Source organism: Dama dama, chromosome 11, assembly GCF_033118175.1.
Source record: "Dama dama isolate Ldn47 chromosome 11, ASM3311817v1, whole genome shotgun sequence".
NCBI classification, from domain to species: Eukaryota; Metazoa; Chordata; class Mammalia; order Artiodactyla; family Cervidae; genus Dama; species Dama dama.
Window position 1 is genome coordinate 100,220,939 of NC_083691.1, and position 14,025 is coordinate 100,234,963.

Consider the following 14,025-nt stretch of genomic DNA (forward strand, 5'->3'; position numbering starts at 1 on the left):
CAGAGACACTGCGCACGGTCCTTGAAGAACGGGCAGGCTTTCCTGAGAGAATGAGGAGGTCAGTGGAGAGGGACAGGGCTTTTAGGGAACAGCGAGCTGGTGTTCTGAGACACCCATGGACCCAGCCCGTGTGGGTCTGGAATGTCAACCTTATTGTCAGAACATGGTTGCGAGATATGGAACTCTTAACACAGAACCATCGTAATTAAATGGAATGTGTTGGTTCCATAACGGAAAGGTGACTTGGCTGGGTGACTAGGTGGCTGGTGACTGTGTGTGTTAGTCACTCAGTCATGTCCGACTCTCTGCAACCCCATAGACTGTAGTCTTCCAGGGATCCTCCAGACAAGAATACTGGAGTGGGTTGCCATTTCCTTCTCCAGGGGATCTTCCTGACCCAGGGATTGAAACTGGGTCCCCTGCACTGCAGGCGGATTCTTAACCATCTGCACCAGCAGGGCTGGTGACGAGGGGACTCAGACAATGACGTGAAGGCGTGATTTCTCTCCAGGCCTCTGCTCTATGAGTGGGCTCAGGCAGTGAAGACGCAGCCCCAGCTGCACACTAACCTCTTGTTTAAAGACCGGGATGGGTCTCTTTTGCCCAACCGAGATCATGGCCCTTCCCCTCCACTGTGGCTGAGGGTTTGGAGCTCTATCCTATGGTCTGGATGAGGATGGTGACATTTGGGATCTTGGGTTCAGCAATGGCACCACGGTGTTGGTTGGGATGTATGAGGTCAACACCAGTGAAGAGACCCTTGCTGGCACTGGCCTACACGATGGAGATGAAATGCCCGGAATCCCCCCACTCGCTGGCCCCCAGCCCTCCTGACTGGGACTCAGTGACACGTGGCCACTGGCCAGCTCTGCTCTCTTGCAGAAATTCTGTGTGTCCCATCTCAGAGCTGAGCCTTGAAATCAGGCTGGCCCACACTCAAACAGGCAAACGGCCTGGATCACCCTGGTCCTGTTCTCAGGAATTGTTATTTTTCCTTCTCTCTGATGCTCAGCCCTTTTCTTCCAGCTCCATTCCTGGGTCCACCTGGCTTCTGACTTTCCCAACTTAGTTCTTGTCTACTGTGAGCTCAGTGCTCTGCTTGAGTGGTGCTTGGCACCCCTGAAGACACACACAGCCTGTGTGCATCTTGGCTGTTTGGCAGAACTGCTTACCTCACCCCAGTCCCATCCTGAAGTCAGTCCAATGGGGTGGGGAGGGAGCAGGCTCCAGGGCGCAGGCAGGGGGCTGACACCGCGCACCACCAGGTGCGTGCACTTTTGCATGAGTAACTCAGAACTCCTGAAATGCCATTCTGAAGGAATGATGCCTTCTTTTACACATGTTCCACAGCTAATACACATGTCTGTATGCTGGGTCTCCATCCCCTAACCTGGGACCTACGTACTTCAGAAAGATGATGAGAAATTGGAGAGAGTCAAGGTAAGCATTCTACATGGATGAAAGACTGGGAGAAAAATAAACAGCTCTAGAGAAAAGGATGCAATAACAATCTGAAACGTGTGAAGAGATAGTTACCAAGGAGACATGTGACCTTTGGGACTTCCTCGGCAGTCCAGTGGTTAAGTCTTTGCCTTCTACCGCAGGGGGCGCAGGTTCCATCCCTGGTCAGGAAACTAAGACCCACATGCCACATCTTGTAGCCAATTGAAAAAAAAAAAAAAACAAGATGTGGGACCTTAAAAGGGTTTCCCTGCTGGTTCAGACAGTTTAAGAATCTGTTTGCAATGCAGGAGACCTGGGGTTTGATCCCTAGGTCAGGAAGATCCCCTGGAGGAGGGAATGGCAACCCACACCAGTATTCTTGCCTGGAGAAGTCCATGGACAGAGCCTGGTGGGCTACAGTCCATGGGGTGGCACAGAGTCAGCACTGCCCTCAGGGACTCAGTTTCCTCATCTGTAAATGAGGAGCAGAACTGAACTTTAATGTTCTTGTCATCCTAATCTCCAGCATCCTCAGAAAGAGGTGCCACCTTCCATATCCACTCTGGGGGAATCAAGACAGAATGACTTTGAATGTACTTTAAGCATTAAAAAAAAAAAACTTTGTTTTGAAAAAAAAAAATGTGTACTTGCTGAAAAGTTGCAAGGATGGGACAAGGAATTCCCATATACCTTTCAGCTAGATGTACCAAATGGCAACATTCTTGTCATGTTTAATTTTTATTTAGATAAAATTCGCACACCTGACTTCCCAGGTGGCTCAGTGGTGAAGAATCCACCTGCCAATGCAGGAGATGCAAGAGACATGGGTTTGATCACTGGGTCGGAAAGATCTCCTGGAGAAGGGGATGGCAACCCATTCCAGTATTCTTGCCTGGAGAATCCCATGGACAGAGGAGCCTGGCGGGCTACAGTCTGTGTAGTTGCAAAGAGTCAGACACGACTGAAGTGACTAAAGGGCAACATAATTCACGTACCATGAAATGCACCCTTTTGAAGTATAAGTCAGTACTTTTTAATTTATTCACAAGGTTATGTAATCATCACCACTAATTCCAGAACATTTTTATCATCCCCCAAAGAAACCTGTGGCCATCAGCAGTCACATCCTATTCCTGTCCCTGCCCCAGCCCTTTACAACCACTAATCTATTTTCTGTCTCAATGGATTTGCCTGTTCTGAACATTTAGTATAAATGGACCATGTGTCCTTTAGTATCTGGTCAGGAAGATCTCCTGGAGAAGGAATGGAAACTCACTCCAGTATGCTTGCCTGGAAAATCCCATGGATGGAGGGACCTGGCAGGCTACAGTCCATGGGGTTGCAAAGAGTTGGACACGACTGAGCAACTTCACTCACTCACTGTATCACTTAGCATAATGTTTTCAAGGCTCATCCATGTTGTAACATATGTCAATCCTTCATTGATTTGTGTGGCGAATATTCCGCCATAGTTACATACCATACTTTGTTTATCCATCAGTCAGGCAAGTGACACGTTTCTGCTTTTTGGCTATTGTCAATAATGCTTCCATGAACATCTCTGTACAAGCCTTGCTGTGAACATGTTTTCAGTCCTCTTGCATATATGCCTAAGAGAGGAACTGCTGGGTCATGGTGACTCTTATGCTTAAGACTTTGAGGAACTGCTGGGCTGTTTTCTAAAGTAGCCACACCATTTCATGTTCCTATCAGCAACATACGAGGTTTCATTCTCGCCTACACTTGTTTTTCCTTCTTCATGTTGAAACCTCTTTTCTGATGTTACCTAAGTTGAAAAATGGCTCAAAATTCAAATTGGTCATGCAAGAAAGGATTTACTGGCTGAGAACCAGGAAAGTCAAGTAATGCAGTGAATTTGTGGCTCCACAGGTGCTCTCTGGACCACTTCTCTCTCTCTCTCTCTGCTCCACTCCTGGAAGCTGGCTCCATTTCCTAGCCAGGCTTTTCCCTAGTGGTGATACAGAGACCAGCTAGCTTCAGGCTTTCCTTCGAGCACCAAGTTCAGCTGAAAACACAGCAAGCTTTTCTTCTCCGCCATTTACAAACGTCTCAGGGTTCACTCTTCAGGACCCAGGGTTCACACTCCTGGCCAGGAGCATTGGATGCCCTGACTGGCTTGGTCGAGGGTCACTCGTCAAGCCCTGATGCTAGGAGTAGGATCATATGGATGAAAGGAAGGCGGGGTAGGGAGGGGTGTTTCCATGAAAAGGAAACCAAAGTATTTCACTAAGAGAAGGTGGGATGGAGGCTGAGCAGCTGAAGCCCAGTGGTTCCCAGAAATGGGGAGGATGCTGAGCTGGTGAATCTACATGCTGAACTTTCCCCTCCCCCGCAGGGTCAGGCTCCGTTCCTTAGCACCCCTGATGGAGCCTTGTCCAAAATCCTCTTGAGCACCCTCATGACGTGGCCTCGTCATTGTTTGTTTCCACGTCTGCCTCAAGTTTTTCACTTTATTCGTCTTTGTTTCCCCAGCTGATCTCCAGTGTCTCCTCTGAGATCTTCTCCGCTGGGAAGGGAAAGGAAACAGGTGATGGAAGGTCATTCTAGAGATACAACAAAAAAGTGCAGTGGGAATTCAGAGAAGGGCAAGATGATGGGGTCAGGAAAGCTGTACTAAGGTGTCTCTGCGGGTCTAAGAAATAAAGGAGTGGCTAACAGAGGCCAAAATATCTCCTTTATTATTGGTAGAGAGGCTGAGCTGGAGGATATGGTTTTAGGTTTGTTTGTTAAGTGGGCTGTTAATACAGATCCTGTAAAGAGGCCGACTAACCGACTCAGTCACAGCAGCAGGAGACCCAGAGAAAGCTTCCCCTGACCTTGAGCTCTAGAGGGGTAGAGCCTACATCAGCAAGAGCAGCGGGGCTCTGTACCATGCAGGCGGCTCACTTCCAAGAGGAAGGAGGGGTGGAGCTGCCCGATGCATGAGCAGTGCCCCTCTTTACCCCACACCTTCACCAGAATGGGCAGCTTTATGCATGGACTTTGACTGTTTGTCGTTATTTTTTGGCTGTGCTGTGCAGCATGTGGGATCTTAGTTCCCTGACCAGGGATCAAACTCGCCCCCCTGCACTGGAAGCTGGAGTCTTAACCACTGGACTGCTAGGGAAGTCCGCAGAGTGGTCATCTTTTACTCTCCTTGAAAGTACACAAAGGGGCAGAGACAGGACAGGAGTGTCACCCCTAGTGGAGCTCCTTGCACACGGAAGGAAACAGGGAAGGTTTCCTCAGGGGGAAATGGCCTTATGGAAGCGGGCATTCAAGATGGTCTACTGGGTTCCAAGCAGGAGGCATTGAAGAGGCTTCAGGCCAACACTCTTAGATACAGTTTCTTTCTTTCTTTCATATTTATTTATTTGGTTGCCCCAGGTCCTAGTTGCAGCATGCAGGATCTTTAATTGTGGGCTCTAGTTCCCTGACCAGGGATCAAACCCTGGGCCCCCTGCACTGGGAGGGGGAAATCTTAGCCAGTGGACCACCAGGGAAGTTAAGATGCAGTTTCTAGTTACCTCTCTGTCTCATGGTCCTAAATGACTGCTCTCCTGCTTGCCTTCCAGCTGGGTCACTTGGGTCCTGACTTGCTTGCACACGGTTGTGCACCTCTGTACCAAAGGTCCTACCCCAGCCCTACACTGCAATGAGCAGTCCGTTCCCAGGGGCAGCGGCCCGTGGAGTTGGGTTTCTTCCCACTGTGAACTAGGCCAGGCTGAAGATGAGGGTAACCTGAGCTGAGCCAGAAAAGCACTGGTTGCTGGGAGGGAAGGAAGCAGTAGGAGTCATGTGCCACTTCACTCCCTGGGCTCCAGGCCCTCCACTGTCCAGCTGGGAAAAGGGGAGCAATTCTTGCCTCCACGAGGCAAGGAGGGCTTGCTCCAAAGGCAGGCTTCCTGGAGGTTGCCTGAATGTGATGCTCATCAGGGATTTTGATGTGCTTCTGGGAAGAGCTGATTTGAGGTGTCTTTGGTCTTACAGTTCCATGTGCAGCCCCATCTTGATAACACAAACGGATGCTTTCATGCACTGCTTTTAGGTTATGAATTAGGGGGAAATTGCCTGCTCTGAAAAGACTTCACATACTGATGAATAAGTGGGTGAATACTGTAAACACTTTCCATTCTGAATAATAGATGAATAGAGCTTTGGGTTACGTATCATTTTGAAGGGAAAGAAGGTAATTGCTGTCTTTTGGCCTGTCAGTTGGAGCCCAGGGGTTGCATCAGATTCAAGCAAATTACTTTCCAAGTTCTTGGAGGAAAGGGACTAAAGCATAGGCATCAAAGCTAACCCTCGGAACTCCCCTGGTGGTCAAGTGGCTAAGACTCCAAGTTCCCAATGCAGGGGGCCCAGGCTCCGTGCCTAGTCGGGGAACTAGATCCTATATGATAGAATTAAGAGATCCTGCATGCTGCCATGAAGATTGATGATCCTGCATGCTGCAACTGAGACCTGGCACAGCCGGGAAAAAAAGCTAACTCGATTTCAACAACCTCAGATGTGCAGACGACAACACTCTAATGGCAGAAAGCGAAGAGGAACTAAGAGCCTCTTGATGAGGGTGAAAGAGGAGAGTGAGAAAGCTGGTTTAAAACTCAACATTCAAAAAACGAAGATCATGGCATCTGGTCCCATCACTGCACAGCAAACAGATGGGGGAAAAGTGACAGATTTTATTTTCTTGGGCTCCAAAATCACTGCAGATGGTGACTGCAGCCATGAAATTAAAAGACGCTTCCTCCTTGGAAGAAAAGCTATGACAAACCTGGACAGCGTAGTAAAAAGTAGAGACATCACTTTGGGACAAAAGTCCTTCTAGTCAAAGCTATTGTTTTTCCAGTATCAGTATCAGTTCAGTCGCTCAGTCGCGTCCGACTCGTTGTGACACCATGAACCATAGCACACCAGGCCTCTCTGTCCATCACCAACTCCCCGAGTCCACCCAAACCCATGTCCATTGAGTCGGTGATGCCATCCAACCATCTCATCCTCTGTCGTCCCCTTCTCCTTCTGCCCTCAATCTTTCCCAGCAACAGGGTCTTTTCAAATGGACCATAAAGAAGGCTGAGTGCCGAAGAAGTGATGCTTTCCAAATGTGGTGCTGGAGAAGACTCTTGAGAGTCCCTTGGACAGCAAGGAGATCAAATCAGTCAATCCTAAAGGAAATAAACTCTGAATATTCATTGAAAGGATTGATGCTGAAGCTGAAGCTACAATCCTTTGACTACCTGATGCGAAGAGCTGACTCACTGGAAAAGACCCTGATGCTGGGAAAGATTGAGGGCAGGAGGAGAAGGGGATGACAGTGGACGAGATGGTTGGATGGCATCACTGACTCAATGGACATGAGTTTGAGCAAGCTCTAGGAGATGGTGAAGGACAGGGAAGCCTGGCATGCTACAGTCCACGGGGTCGCAAAGAGTCAGACACGACTTACTGACTGAACAACAACCCTAATTCACTTACAGTGGGTCCATTTAACCTTCAGGAATGCCTATCCTCAGATGTAATGCCTAAAAACTAAATTCTACACACACCATCACTAAGCCAATAAATAGGTGCTTTCTGTCTCTCTGCCACATCCTGAAATTAGGAGAGATGATGCCCAGTTTAGGACTTGAAACCTGCAGGCCCTAAGGAAGCGCAGAAAAGGGGAAAGGGCGTGTGCTAAGGGACACCCCGGAAGGACGGCTGGATGGGCGTTTCAGTGCCCCAGCCAGGCAGAAAGAGGGCCCACGACCTAACCCCCCATCCCAGCCCTCAGGACGTGTCCGTGCGTGTGTGTGCTGTCATCTGACTCTTTGTGACCCCACGGACTGCAGCCCACCAGGCTCCTCTGCCCATGGGATTTCCCACCGAGAATACTGGAGTGGGTTGCCATCACCTTCTCCAGGGTATCTTCCCAACCTAGGGATTGAGCCCGCATCTCCTGCGTCTCCTGCATTGGCAGGCAGATTCTTTTACCACTTAGCCACCTAGGAAGCCCGCTCTCTGGACAGGTGTACCCTGTTGAGCTCCATGACAGAGCCTGTTTCAGGCAGGGTTCCCTGGGCAGCAGGCTTCGAGACAGAGACTAGCGTGTGGATTGGGAGTTTCACATCTACAGAGGAAGGGGAGGAAGCAGCTTAGGTCAGGTGGAGAAGGTGGGCTCTAACAAAGGCCTTAGCTGACGACAGGGTTCTGAGGCTGGGATCACCTTTTCTTTCTTTTTTGGGCCATACCCTACAGCTTTTAGGATCTCAGTTCCTTGACCCAGGGATCAAACCTGTGACCCCTGCAATAGAAGTGCGGATTCTTAACCACTGGACCACCAGGGAAGTCCCTGGGATGGCTTTTTGAGTTGCCCTGAGCTGGGGTGAGGAGCCCAGGCCTTTATATTCCAGCTTCAGCCAGTCATTGGATGCATGCTATCCTCAGGGTGGAGGTGTGACTTTGGGTGAAGTTCTCCTTTCACTTGAGGGGAATTCCTGGAGAGGGCTGATAACAGGGGGCTAGAAGCCAGCCCTGTTTTCAGTAGCAAGCGGCAAAAGACCTTCCGTCATGGAGGGCAACCCGGGTTGCACATCCTAGTGTCTGCTACTCCTCATGCCTCTCAGACCCACTTTGTGTAAGTTCTGGGGGCAGCTCTGCTATTTCTGGGGACAACAGATGGTTAATGGGACGAACCACAGCCCCCACCCTGCAGCTGGTCCTGAGGCCCCGAATACTACTCACCATCTCCCTCCTCTACTACCCATTTTCTATTCTTCTCACTGACAGGAAGCACCTCTGCTGAGTTCCTGGTCACCATGACCTTTCTAGGTCACGGCTGCTGCACTTGCCTATTTAGCATTGCTGTCAGGATGGCGACTAGTGCTTCTTGCCTGCTGGTCCTCTGGCTCAAAGCGCCTGGTGCCAACTGTGAGTGAGTTCCATGGGACTTTTGCTGTAGCTCCTGATGGAAATATTTCCTCTTTGGAAAACAGGACCTCAAAATCCTCAAAGTTCACAGTTCTGGTGACATAAATACCCTAATGGGATTAATGGTAAATGGAGCCACTCCTACTTCCACCCCTTGGTTCCTGAACCTATCCTTCCTATTGGGACACAGCCCCATATTGACTGTCTGATAGAGTGCAGACTGTGTCCTGGAAGATGCTGCTCCATCCTTAGTTTGCAGTATCTCTGTGCTGGTGCCCAGCTGTGCCCTCACAGACTATGCCTTCTCTCTGTTCAGGCTGGTGTCTTTTGGGTGGTACAGAATGTGGTAGGGCCAGTGGATTCCATGGTCATGCGTCACTGTCACATACCTTCTTTGCTGTGCAGTGGGTCCTTTGGTGTTGATTCGATGATACATCCTGTGACAATGTGTCAGACACTCCAAAAACACTCAAGACAGCAGTGCTGGCTGAGACCTGGCAGGCAAAAGAGGCCAACCATACGGAACACAGCAACTCCAATCAAAATGAATCGCTGCCCGTTCCCAGGATGGAAGTTATCTATTGTAGTCAACTTGGCATCAAGCAGCTGATTGTGGTCTATGAGGAATACTGATTCTAGGGGCTTGGCATTGATTTCATTGGGGGTAGACTGAACATTCAGCAATGGCAGGAACTTTATCAGCCTTTGTGAATGGGAGCCCATGTTCTTGGGTCCACGTGTTGCTCCCATCCCTGCCACTGTGGCTACTCCATTCATTGCCAGTACAAGGTGGTCACAGCATCTGGCTGGTATCGACTGGTGAGTCATTCTTTCTATTTGGTTGTTTACTGCCTCTTGCACAGTTGGTGCTCTCTGGTGGGCATCTGCTCAATTCTTGCCCAAACACATAATCCATCACATGCCTGTATCCTTGTCCTTGGTCTTCTTTCTCCTTCCGGGCTCCTGTGCAACCAGCCAAGTCATGCTAGTACCATCAGTTCAGTTCAGTCGCTCAGTCCTGTCCAACTCTTTGCAACCCCATGGACTACACAGCACGCCAGGCTTCCCTGTCCTTCACCAACTCCCAGAGTCTACTCAAACTCATGTCCATCGAGTTGGTGATGCCATCCAACCATCTCATCCTCTGTTGTCCCGTTCTCCTCCTGCCTTCAATCTTTTCCAGCATCAGGATCTTTTCCAACGAGTCAGTTTTTCGCACTAGGTGGCCAAAGTACTGGAGCTTCAGCTTCAACATCAGTCCTTCCAATAAACATTCAGAACTGATTTCCCTTAGGGTTGACTGGTTGGATCTCCTTACAGTCCAAGGGACTCTCAAGGGTCTTCTCCAACACCATAGCTCAAAAGCATCAATTCTTCTGTTCTCAGCTTTCTTTATGGTCCGGCTCTCACATCCATACAAGACTACTGGAAAAACCATAGCTTTGACTAGACGGATCTCCATTGGCAAAGCAATGTCTCTGCTTTTTAATATGCTGTCTAGGTTGGTCATAGCTTTTCTTCCAAGGAGGAAGCGTCTTTTAATTTCATGGCTGCAGTCACCATCTGCAGTGATTTTGGAGCCCAGGAAAATAAAGTCTGTCACTGTTTCCATTGTTTCCCCATCTATTTGCCATGATCTTCATTTTTTGAAAGTTCAGTTTTAAGCCAGCTTTTCCACTCTCCTCTTTCACTTTCATCAAGAGGTTTTTTTAGTTCCTCTTCGCTTTCTGACAAAAGGGTGGTGTCACCTGCATAGCTGAGGTTATTGCTAGTGCCTTAAGTCCACATATAGTCCAACCTTGCCTACATTTCTGTTTACAACAAGTGTGAGAGAAATTATTCACTGGGACAATTTCCCTTGGCACCGTCTTTCAAGATCACCCTAGGGTGGGGCTGTAGTGCAGCCACGGTTCTTTTTCAGCTTGCACCCACACACCACTTTGACCTATAAGCAAATCAAGCTTTTTTTTGCCACATCAAGTGGCATGTGGAACTTCCTGGACCAGGGATCAAACCTGCGCACCCTGCAGTGGAAGCATAGACTCTTAACCCCTGTACTACCAGAGAAGTTCAAGCTTTGCTTCTTTTCCTCCTTGGTCAGATGGTCATAAAGAGACTCCACCTTCTATGCAGCCAGAGGCAGGGCTGAGGGAGAGGCATCAATGTGTATCAGGAAAGAGAATGGGTGGGGAGGATGCTCGTCCCAGATATCAGGCGAGTCCCTGGGATGTCTGCCAAGGGTGGGTTTTTGGCTTCATGCAGGCAAGAATTCAAGATCAAGTCATAGTAAAGTGAAAGCAGGTTTATTCAGGGAGATACTCCATAGACAAGAGGGTGGGCCATCTCAGGTGAGAGGCCCTGAAACATGGGGTGGTTAGTTTTTATGGGCTGGGCAATTTCATAGGCTAATGAGGTGGGAGGATCATTCCAACTATTTCTGGAGAGGGGCCCCAGAATTGGGTCACCACCCACTGTTTGGTCTTTTGTGCTGGGCCTTGGAACTGTCATTGGCGCTTACAGGTGTGTCATTGAGCTGATGTATTACAGTGAGCGTACACTGAGGCTCAGGTGGAAGTCGACTTGTCTGCTGTGTTGGATCTGGTTGGTTCTAACCAGCGTACGTGTGTCCTCAACGGCTATGTCACTCTTTGGAAGGCTGTTCCCTGTCCCTTCCTGTTTTCAGTGCATAAATGTGAGGTGACATGATGTCTAGGTCATCTGTTTGTGTGCCTTACTGTGCCCCTGGCCTCTCACCCCAATTCTGGATGCACCACTTACTATGGATTATTATGCCTACTCAGCTCTATGTTTTGGTGAGTCTAATAGGCAGAACCTAACTTATATAAGACAAGCTCATGATTAAGAATTTTGGATCAAGTAAAAAATATAGAAAGGGAATACATTTTTTCAACGTTGTTCTGGGAATACACAAGCAAAACAAAGTTTGTTGATGGCCTGGAAGAGAGGTTTGGCTAGAGAGTACTCTTAGGGTCTGAACAACAAAGTGGTAGAGAAAATGGTATTGAAGAAATGGATTTTGAAACTTCTAAAGCTGAATGGATAGGTAGGTACAGCAATGAAGACAGCAGGCATGTTCATGTTGTCCTTTTGATGCCAAAATCTTGGCTCTCTGTGCACCAAGACCAAACAGAAATACGGAGAAAGAGTTATGGGGAGGAGAGAGAAAAAGTGGCTTTATTACTTTGCCAGGCAAAGGGGGAACACAGTAGGCTAGCACTTCAAGAACTGCGCTCCCCTCCCTGGTGAACAGGGAGAGGTTATACAAGTCAGGTAGGGTGTGTGATAGGGATCAAGGAAGTAACAGTCTCCCATTCTTTTGGGAAGTTTCAAAAAGGGCGAGGTTGCTGACAAAATTAGGGTCTGTGATAGGAAAGATTGAAGGCAAAAGTAGAAGAGGGTGGCAGAGGATGAGATGGTTAGATAGCATCCCTGACTCAAATAGGCATGAATCTGAGCAAACTCCGGGAGATAGCGCAGGACAGGGAAGCCTGGCATGGAGCAGTCCACATGGGGTTATAAAGAGTCAGACAGGACTTAGCAACTGAACACAACACAAGGTGTTAGGTGGTGCAGTCTGCTAATCTCGGTGAACCTCTCTGGTCCCTTTAATTTTGCCCCAGGTGGTTTCGTGACTGCTCCTCCCTTGATTAGCAAGTCTTTTGCCCTTTGAAACTCAGAGAAGGTCCTGGAGGCTGGAGGCCAAAAAAGCCTACTCACCTGGGAGGCCCACAGGGTCCAGCTTGGCATCACTTTCAAAAACAAACCACAGCTGTAAAAGGAAGGAGAAGGGGTGGTGTCTGGAAAAAGGAAGAGTTCAGGTCTCCTTCTCCAAAGTGAACTCGACAGTGTTTATGTACTGAGGAGAAAGAGGCAACAAAGACAGGGGGAAAAAATGGCTGGATTGGAGCAGCTCAGCTGGTGTTCCTGAGAACTCATTTTGGTAAACAGAAAACAAAAACAGGAAAACAAACAAACAAACCCCAAAAGGAACAAAAGCAGAAGTCCTAAGCTCCTTTAAATCAAAGGAAGCGGGAGAGTAGGAAAATTCAACCTTTCCCAATTTGTTGGGTTGCACCTCGCAGGCCTACAAGGCTTCTGTGCTTGCCCAGCTTCCAAATGGAAGACCATGGAGTTATCAACAGAGACATCAGTGGTTTGATGGGGGAGCTTACATGTCTGAAGCAAGGTTCTGAAGCCACACCCCACCCTGTGAAGCGCAGGGCAGGCAGGACACAGTGGCAGTCCTGGCTGTGAAGGGAAGGGGAGATGGCCAGTGGTAGGGGAACTGATTTCAGGTGGGCTCATTAGTTACCAGGGAAAAGAGCAGAGGGACATGCCCTTCACCACCCCTTTGATAAGCTATCACTAGCTGGGGTCTGGGGCAAGTACCTAGAAGGGTGTAGGAAGGTCAATCGTGAGTAGGGTGTAAGTGAGGCAGGTACAGGTCTGGCAGGGCAAGCACAGAGCAAAGGCGAATCACCATCCTGAGTGGCCTGACCATACACCCTCACATCCGCTTCCAGCCATCCTACCACCAGTGAGAAAAGCTTGGCTCCACAAAGCATCAAATACCATTTTCTGTTATATACCCATTTCTCCTTATTTCAACGGAAAATAAACATCAATAACAATCCCCAGAGTAAAAGCAGACAGTCTGGATAGATCTAAATTTCAGCTCCCAGTAAAGCAATTTTTCTTTTCTTTTTGGAGAAATATCTTTTACTAAGACCACATAAAACTGCTCATGTAGGTACATTAAGTGCGAAATTTCTAAACGCACTCACTGCCTTGGAATGAGCAGTCTGTCACATGAAGACTTCCTTTTACGGTACTGTAACATATAAGTTTAATATAAGTTTAAAAAATAAAAGAATTTCGTGTAAGGTTTTCCTGCTGGACATCCAGCCCTTTCGTTTTACCGAGGTTGTGCACAGAACAGTCATTTAATACTCTTTAAGATCATTTAGCCAGGCTGTTCTGGGGTAGTGCCAAGTAGGTTTTAGGAAACCTGTTTACCTTCTCACGCTGTCACCTTCGGGTCAAAGACAGAAGGACAGCGACTATGCGACCGGGGCCATCTGCCCCAAGTAACTCCATTCTGCTGCTCTTTTATGAAAGGGCTACCGCATTTCCACACTGAGGTGGGTCACCTGCCCAAGCAGCTCTCTTGACAGCGTCCTAGGCTCTAAGGATGTCCCACTGGCCCGCTCTCGGTCGAGGTGTCGCAGAGAGAGGAGCGGTGCTCAGTGGTCTTGGCTCGTACAGCGCTTCCGGGAAAGCCAGCGGGGAGGCCGAGGAAGGCCCGGCAGGGTCTCCATCCACCAAAGGCGTCTACACTGTCCCGCCCCCAGTCCCCAATCTGGATATCCCCAGCGCCTCGTGGACGCAAAGCCAAGACTTTGCGTTCACCCTAGACTCAAATTAGAGGCGACGATCTCAAGCCTCTCAAAACAATCGACAGGGTACTGAGCCGGGTTCTAACAGGCACCTGGCCACGGACCCTAGCGGGGCTGGATCCGGCGGCCGGAAGATGGCGGCGGCGGCGGGGTCCGCCGGTCACTCTACGAGCCGCCCTTGACTAGTTCTCGCCGCCGCGCCACCTACCTTGCTAGCGAGGGGTCCAGGCTCGCCGCGCGAGGGGGCAGTGAC

General features: G+C 49.1%; 1 long non-coding RNA gene across 1 annotated transcript; it reads right to left on the minus strand.

The window, feature by feature from the left end:
- Positions 1-2,430: 2,430 nt before the first annotated feature.
- LOC133065211 (uncharacterized) lies at positions 2,431-13,969 on the minus strand. The gene is made up of 3 exons (XR_009694868.1): positions 13,393-13,969; positions 12,094-12,145; positions 2,431-3,970 (listed from the first exon to the last, which is right to left on the minus strand). It is a non-coding gene; the product is annotated as an uncharacterized LOC133065211 (long non-coding RNA).
- Between the last annotated feature and the right edge of the window lie 56 nt (positions 13,970-14,025).